Source organism: Pseudophryne corroboree (assembly GCF_028390025.1).
Source record: "Pseudophryne corroboree isolate aPseCor3 chromosome 3 unlocalized genomic scaffold, aPseCor3.hap2 SUPER_3_unloc_60, whole genome shotgun sequence".
Taxonomy (NCBI): domain Eukaryota; kingdom Metazoa; phylum Chordata; class Amphibia; order Anura; family Myobatrachidae; genus Pseudophryne; species Pseudophryne corroboree.
The window spans coordinates 262,289-270,455 of record NW_026967553.1 but is presented as its reverse complement, the minus strand read 5'-3'; positions in this window follow the sequence as shown (position 1 = coordinate 270,455).

The window sequence follows — 8,167 nt, the reverse complement described above, 5'->3', positions numbered from 1 at the left end:
CGAGAAATAGAATTACCGGTGAGTAAATTCTTATTTTCTCTGACGTCCTAGTGGATGCTGGGAACTCCGTAAGGACCATGGGGATTATACCAAAGCTCCCAAACGGGCGGGAGAGTGCGGATGACTCTGCAGCACCGAATGAGAGAACTCCAGGTCCTCCTTAGCCAGGGTATCAAATTTGTAGAATTTTACAAACGTGTTCTCCCCTGACCGCGTAGCTGCTCGGCAAAGTTGTAACGCCGAGACCCCTCGGGCAGCCGCCCAAGATGAGCCCACCTTCCTGGTGGAGTGGGCATTTACAGATTTAGGCTGTGGCAGGCCTGCCACAGAATGTGCAAGTTGAATAGTGCTACAAATCCAACGAGCAATCGTCTGCTTAGAAGCAGGAGCACCCAGCTTGTTGGGTGCATACAGTATAAACAGCGAGTCAGATTTTCTGACTCCAACCGTCCTTGAAATATATATTTTTAGGGCTCTGACAACGTCTAGCAACTTGGAGTCCTCCAAATCGCTAGTAGCCGCAGGCACCACAATAGGCTGGTTCAAATGAAATGCTGAAACCACCTTAGGGAGAAATTGAGGACGCGTCCGCAGTTCTGCCCTGTCCGAATGGAAAATCAGATATGGGCTTTTGTACGACAAAGCCGCCAATTCTGATACTCTCCTGGCTGAAGCTTGGGATTTGAGAAAATCCAAAACTACATTGAGATCCCACGGTGCCACTGGAGGTACCACCGGGGGCTGTATATGTAGTACTCCTTTGACAAACGTCTGGACTTCAGGAACTGAAGCCAATTCTTTCTGGAAGAAAATCGACAGGGCCGAAATTTGAACCTTAATGGACCCCAATTTGAGGCCCATAGACAATCCTGTTTGCAGGAAATTCAGGAATCGACCCAGTTGAAATTCCTCCGTCCGGGCCTTTCTGGCCTCACACCACGCAACATATTTCCTCCAAATGCAGTGATAATGTTGTGCGGTCACTTCCTTCCTGGCCTTAATTAGAGTAGGAATGACTTCCTCTGGAATGCCTTTTTCCCTTAGGATCCGGCGTTCAACCGCCATGCCGTCAAACGCAACCGCTGTAAGTCTTGGAATAGACAGGGTCCCTGCTGAAGCAGATCCCTTCTTAGAGGTAGAGGCCACGGATCTTCCGTGAGCATCTCTTGAAGCTCCGGATACCAAGTCCTTCTTGGCCAATCCGGAGCCACTAGTATTGTTCTTACTCCCCTTTGCCGTATAATTCTCAGTACCTTTGGTATGAGAGGCAGAGGCGGAAACACATACACTGACTGGTACACCCACGGTGTCACCAGAGCGTCCACAGCTATTGCCTGAGGGTCTCTTGACCTGGCGCAATACCTGTCCAGTTTTTTGTTGAGGCGGGACGCCATCATATCCACCTTTGGTTTTTCCCAACGGTTCACAATCGTGTGGAAGACTTCTGGATGAAGTCCCCACTCTCCCGGGTGTAGATCATGTCTGCTGAGGAAGTCTGCTTCCCAGTTGTCCACTCCCGGAATGAACACTGCTGACAGTGCTATTACATGATCTTCCGCCCAGCGAAGAATCCTTGCAGCTTCTGCCATTGCCCTCCTGCTTCTTGTGCCGCCCTGTCTGTTTACGTGGGCGACTGCCGTGATGTTGTCCGACTGGATCAACACCGGCTGACCCTGAAGCAGGGGTTTTGCCAGGCTTAGAGCATTGTAAATCGCTCTTAGCTCCAGTATATTTATGTGAAGAGACATCTCCAGGGTTGACCACACACCCTGGAAGTTTCTTCCCTGTGTGACTGCTCCCCAGCCTCTCAGACTGGCATCCGTTGTCACCAGGACCCAATCCTGTATGCCGAATCTGCGCCCCTCTAACAGATGAGCACTCTGCAACCACCACAGAAGAGACACCCTTGTCCGTGGCGACAGGGTTATCCGCTGATGCATCTGCAGATGCGATCCGGACCATTTGTCCAGCAGATCCCACTGAAAAGTTTGTGCGTGGAATCTGCCGAATGGAATCGCTTCGTAAGAAGCCACCATCTTTCCCAGGACTCTTGTGCATTGATGCACAGACACTTTTCCTGGTTTTAGGAGGTTCCTGACAAGTTCGGATAACTGATATATAAAAATAATGGTATTAAAATATGCACATGTATAAAGTATTAAGTAATACAATTGCTAGAATGTAAAAAACATCTTAAGGGACTTCCCAATTTGCCAGGTGTTGAAATAGGACTTTGTGGAGATATAAGCAGTGACCGTTCCTGATGTATTTCCCCTATATCATTATAGTCCAGCTTATGCAATAGTCTCAGAATTTAGGCAGGGTCCAATGAATGGACTAGTTACCGTTAGAGGGTATTGTGCTCCGGAATCTGTAGTGGAGAGCTCCTCATGCGTTACGGTTAGTGCGGTCCTTTATGCGATGTTTGCCATATGGAGTCTGAGGATTGAACGAATCGTCTGGACGGAACTTTGGGGAATGGTTCGGTCCTCCTTAAAGTCACTTCCTGGCAGGGGTCCCTGGTTCACCTGACGCGTTTCGCTGCAACCAACTGGCAGCTTTCTCAAAGGTATGTGCAGTCTAAGACATGTGGGGTTTATATACCACCTCTAATATGGTGGCTAATTGGCCCCTTGGAACACCTGAGTGCAATTGCATGATCACTTTTTAGGGCTAAATGCATAAAATCAAAATAAACTTATGAGCTGAGACAGACCTACTTCAAATTGCATGTAATAAGTAGCAAATATGTACATTCTTTACAAAAACGAGTATGGTTTATCTTTCACTCACCAATACCACTCCCAACGTATTAACTTTTTGGATGTGTCACTTGAAGCCAAAAACGACACAATTTACACTACTAATTATGCTAAGGAAGTGGGCACTAATGCATATCTACATTATTCTAGTGCCCACTACCCCCCCTGGAAGAGGAACATCCCCAGGGGACAACTTATACGCCTCAGACGCAATTGCTCCGATATAATATCCTTTGAGGCCCAGGCATCTGAGATGCTAAAATCGTTTGAACAGAGAGGGTACCCTATAGTTCTTCTAAATAAAGCATTCGAAGAAGTTAGAAAACTAGATAGAAATACACTACTTACCAATAAGAAAAAGGATAAAACTAACTCAATAGAACATGAGAAACCAATAGCATTCATTTCTACCTATAACAGTCATTGTTCCCAAATCAAACAAATTATAAAGAGAAACCATAATATCCTTAAACAGGATTACCTAATAGCCCCCCTTCTGCCAAACGACCCTATTTTTATCTTTAAGAAAAATAGATCCCTTAGAAATTCATTAGCACCCAGTTTTTTGAAAATTGATCCAAAAACCACAGCCCAACCAGATTCCTGGCTTCCATCTAATACAAAAGGGTTTTTCAAATGTGGAGCAACCAGGTGCATTACTTGTAATCATATAGATAATAGAACTAAGACCATCAAAACTGAAGATAATGGGGCATTATATGAAATTAAACATTTCATTAATTGTAATTCATCATATGTTATATATATACTTATATGTGAATGTGGACTCAAATACGTAGGGCGTACCACCAGAAAACTCAAAATTAGGTTTCTTGAACATCGTAGAAATATTATTAAAAGATTGTCATCTCACAGTGTTTCTCAACACTTCCACGAATTCCATCAAGGCAACCCCAACAGCCTTAAACTAATTGGAGTGGAGCACATCCCAATAACTAATAGGGGTGGGGACCGTTATAAAAAATTATGCCAACAAGAAACCTATTGGATGTTCAAAATGGGCTCCATTTACCCCGGCGGTCTTAACGATGCCGTAGAATTAAATACTATAATATGAATTATTGCTAATAAACTAAGTTTCTCCCTACATGGAATATATATGGCTTTCTTCTAGAATATATAAATCTGCTCATAAATTAGGGTCTCGCCTCTCTGGGAATCTGTTCATCTTGCTGAAACCTCTGAATCAGAAATATAATAAATAATAAAACAATTAATACATATATACTAATAGAGGGGACATTTATATGGTCCCTATACCTTCCTATTTATTTATTATAGTACTTTGATAAAATTAATATACGGAGTATTAACTAGCTATGAAACATCATAGTCTATTAATTTATTTAGGAAACCAATATTCTGATTCTTTATCCAATGGATGTGATAACATAATATTTTACCTGCTACCAAAACTCATTCCCTTATCCATAGTCTAAATACCAGCCCTGTTGGGTCAGATTTTTAAGCCTATTTAAAAGATATGAGCTTTAGTCTGATAAAAAAACTAAAATCTAAATACAATCCCTTCCCCTGGTTCCTTGGATGGCGGAAGTACTATGCCTCCAACGCATTGGAGGGCGGAAGTAACGCCTGCAATGACCCACAGACAATGACGTAATTACGTCCTCCGCTATGCACAGATCAGGGTCAGATACGCGACCGCTGGAGGGTAAGTCACTACGAGCCCTGGCCTGTATAAACAAAGACACCATCTGGTTGCTTAGCAACCGTCTCCACGCTCTCCCGTACGCTGTGGACATAGAATAGGAAACTCCGATCACGTGACACTAGTCACGTGATCGGAGTAAAATGGAATTACGCAACTTCAGTCCCGCTCTCCATATATTCCCCCTACCTATAATGGAAGTCAATAACATCATTTCCATGACAACAGGTTCCATAACAAACTCAGCCATTGGCTAATGCTCGTTTACATACTTCCTGTTTGCTCATATCCATTTATTTATATATTAATAAAAACCTTTCAAACAACTCGTTTTTGTAAAGAATGTACATATTTGCTACTTATTACATGCAATTTGAAGTAGGTCTGTCTCAGCTCATAAGTTTATTTTGATTTTATGCATTTAGCCCTAAAAAGTGATCATGCAATTGCACTCAGGTGTTCCAAGGGGCCAATTAGCCACCATATTAGAGGTGGTATATAAACCCCACATGTCTTAGACTGCACATACCTTTGAGAAAGCTGCCAGTTGGTTGCAGCGAAACGCGTCAGGTGAACCAGGGACCCCTGCCAGGAAGTGACTTTAAGGAGGACCGAACCATTCCCCAAAGTTCCGTCCAGACGATTCGTTCAATCCTCAGACTCCATATGGCAAACATCGCATAAAGGACCGCACTAACCGTAACGCATGAGGAGCTCTCCACTACAGATTCCGGAGCACAATACCCTCTAACGGTAACTAGTCCATTCATTGGACCCTGCCTAAATTCTGAGACTATTGCATAAGCTGGACTATAATGATATAGGGGAAATACATCAGGAACGGTCACTGCTTATATCTCCACAAAGTCCTATTTCAACACCTGGCAAATTGGGAAGTCCCTTAAGATGTTTTTTACATTCTAGCAATTGTATTACTTAATACTTTATACATGTGCATATTTTAATACCATTATTTTTATATATCTATTGTGCAATTTTAGGAATAAATTTGTTTTATTAATTATACCATTAGTGTTGTATTCATCAAACCTAGCGCAGTCACAATATCCCCCTTTTTTCTGTTGTGTAATATAACGGGAGTGACTCTCCCTTTTTCCTGTGACTGTAGCTCGACGAAGCATCTCACACCCAAAGCGCCCAAGTACCTTCGGGTATATCGATTCTTTCACAAGTTCGGATAACTCCCTGGCTTTCTCCTCCGGAAGAAACACCTTTTTCTTTTTTTGTCGTCGGGGTTAATTGAGATTTTGGAAAATTCAGAATCCACCCGTGCTGTTGCAGCACTACTTGGGTTAGTGCTACACCGTCCTCCAGCTGTTCTCTGGACCTTGCCCTTATCAGGAGATCGTCCAAGTAAGGGATAATTAATACGCCTCTTCTTCGCAGAAGAATCATCATTTCGGCCATTACCTTGGTAAAGACCTGAGGTGCCGTGGACAATCCAAACGGCAGCGTCTGAAACTGATAATGACAGTTTTGCACCACGAACCTGAGGTACCCTTGATGTGAAGGGCAAATTGGGACATGCAGGTAAGCATCCTTTATGTCCAGGGACACCATAAAGTCCCCTTCTTCCAGATTCGCTATCACTGCTCTGAGTGACTCCATCTTGAACTTGAATTTTTGTATGTACAGGTTCAAAGATTTCAGATTTAGAATAGGTCTTACCGAGCCGTCCGGCTTCGGTACCACAAATAGTGAGGAATAATACCCCTTTCCCTGTTGTAGGAGGGGTACCTTGACTATCACCTGCTGAGAATACAGCTTGTGAATGGCTTCCAATACCGTCGCCCTGTCTGAGGGAGACGTTGGCAAAGCAGACTTTAGGAACCGGCGAGGGGGAGACTTCTCGAATTCCAACCTGTAACCCTGAGATACTACCTGCAGGATACAGGGGTCCACCTGTGAGTAAGCCCACTGCGCGCTGAAATTCTTGAGTCGACCCCCCACCGTGCCTGAGTCCGCTTGTAAAGCCCCAGCGTCATGCTGAGGGCTTTGCAGAACCCGGGGAGGGCTTCTGTTCCTGGGAAGGAGCTGCTTGCTACACTCTCTTACCCTTTCCTTTGCCTCGGGGCAGATATGACTGTCCTTTTGCCCGCTTGTTCTTATAGGACCGAAAGGACTGCGGCTGAAAAGACGGTGTCTTTTTCTGTTGGGAGGAGACCTGAGGTAAAAAGGTGGATTTCCCGGCTGTTGCCGTGGCCACCAAATCCGATAGACCGACCCCAAATAATTCCTCCCCTTTATACGGCAATACTTCCATATGCCGTTTGGAATCCGCATCACCTGACCACTGTCGCGTCCATAAACTTCTTCTGGCAGATATGGACATCGCACTTACTCTCGATGCCAGAGTGCAAATATCCCTCTGAGCATCTCGCATATAAAGAAAAGCATCCTTTAATTGCTCTATAGTCAATAAAATACTGTCCCTATCCAGGGTATCAATATTTTCAGTCAGGGAATCCGACCAGACCACCCCAGCACTGCACATCCATGCTGAGGCGATGGCTGGTCGCAGTATAACACCAGTATGTGTGTATATACTTTTTAGGGTAGTTTCCAGCCTCCTATCAGCTGGATCCTTGAGGGCGGCCGTTTCAGGAGACGGTAACGCCACTTGTTTTGATAAGCGTGTGAGCGCCTTATCCACCCTAGGGGGTGTTTCCCAGCGCGCCCTAACCTCTGGCGGGAAAGGGTATAATGCCAATAACTTTTTTGAAATTAGCAATTTTCTATCTGGGTTAATCCACGCTTCATCACATACATCATTCAATTACTCTGATTCAGGAAAAACTACAGGTAGTTTTTTCACACCCCACATAATACCCCTTTTTTTTGTGGTACTTGCAGTATCAGAGATATGTAAAGCCTCCTTCATTGCCGTGATCATATAACGTGTGGCCCTACTGGAAAATACGTTTGTTTCTTCACCGTCGACACTAGATTCAGTGTCCGTGTCTGGGTCTGTGTCGATCGACTGAGGTAAAGGGCGTTTTACAGCCCCTGACGGTGTCTGAGACGCCTGTACAGGTACTAACTGGTTTGCCGGCCGTCTCATGTCGTCAACTGATTTTTGTAACGTGCTGACATTATCACGTAATTCCATAAACAAAGCCATCCATTCCGGTGTCGACTCCCTGGGGGGTGACATCACCATTACCGGCAATTGCTCTGCCTCCACACCAACATCGTCCTCATACATGTCGACACACACGTACCGACACACAGCAGACACACAGGGAATGCTCTATCGAAGACAGGACCCCACTAGCCCTTTGGGGAGACAGAGGGAGAGTTTGCCAGCACACACCCAAGCGCTATAAATATATAGGAACATCCCTACAGAAGTGTTGTATCCCTTATAGCAGCTTAAATATATTAATATCGCCAAAAAAGTGCCCCCCCCCTCTCTGTTTTACCCTGTTTCTGTAGTGCAGTGCAGGGGAGAGTCCTGGGAGCCTTCCTCACAGCGGAGCTGAGCAGGAAAATGGTGCTGTGTGCTGAGGAGAATAGGCCCCGCCCCCTATTTCGGCGGGCTCTTATCCCGGAGTTTGTGAGACCTGGCATGGGTTAAATACATCCATATAGCCCCAAGGGCTATATGTGATGTATTTTTAGCCAGAACAAAGGTATTTTCATTGCTGCCCAGGGCGCCCCCCCCCCCCCCCAGCGCCCTGCACCCTCAGTGACC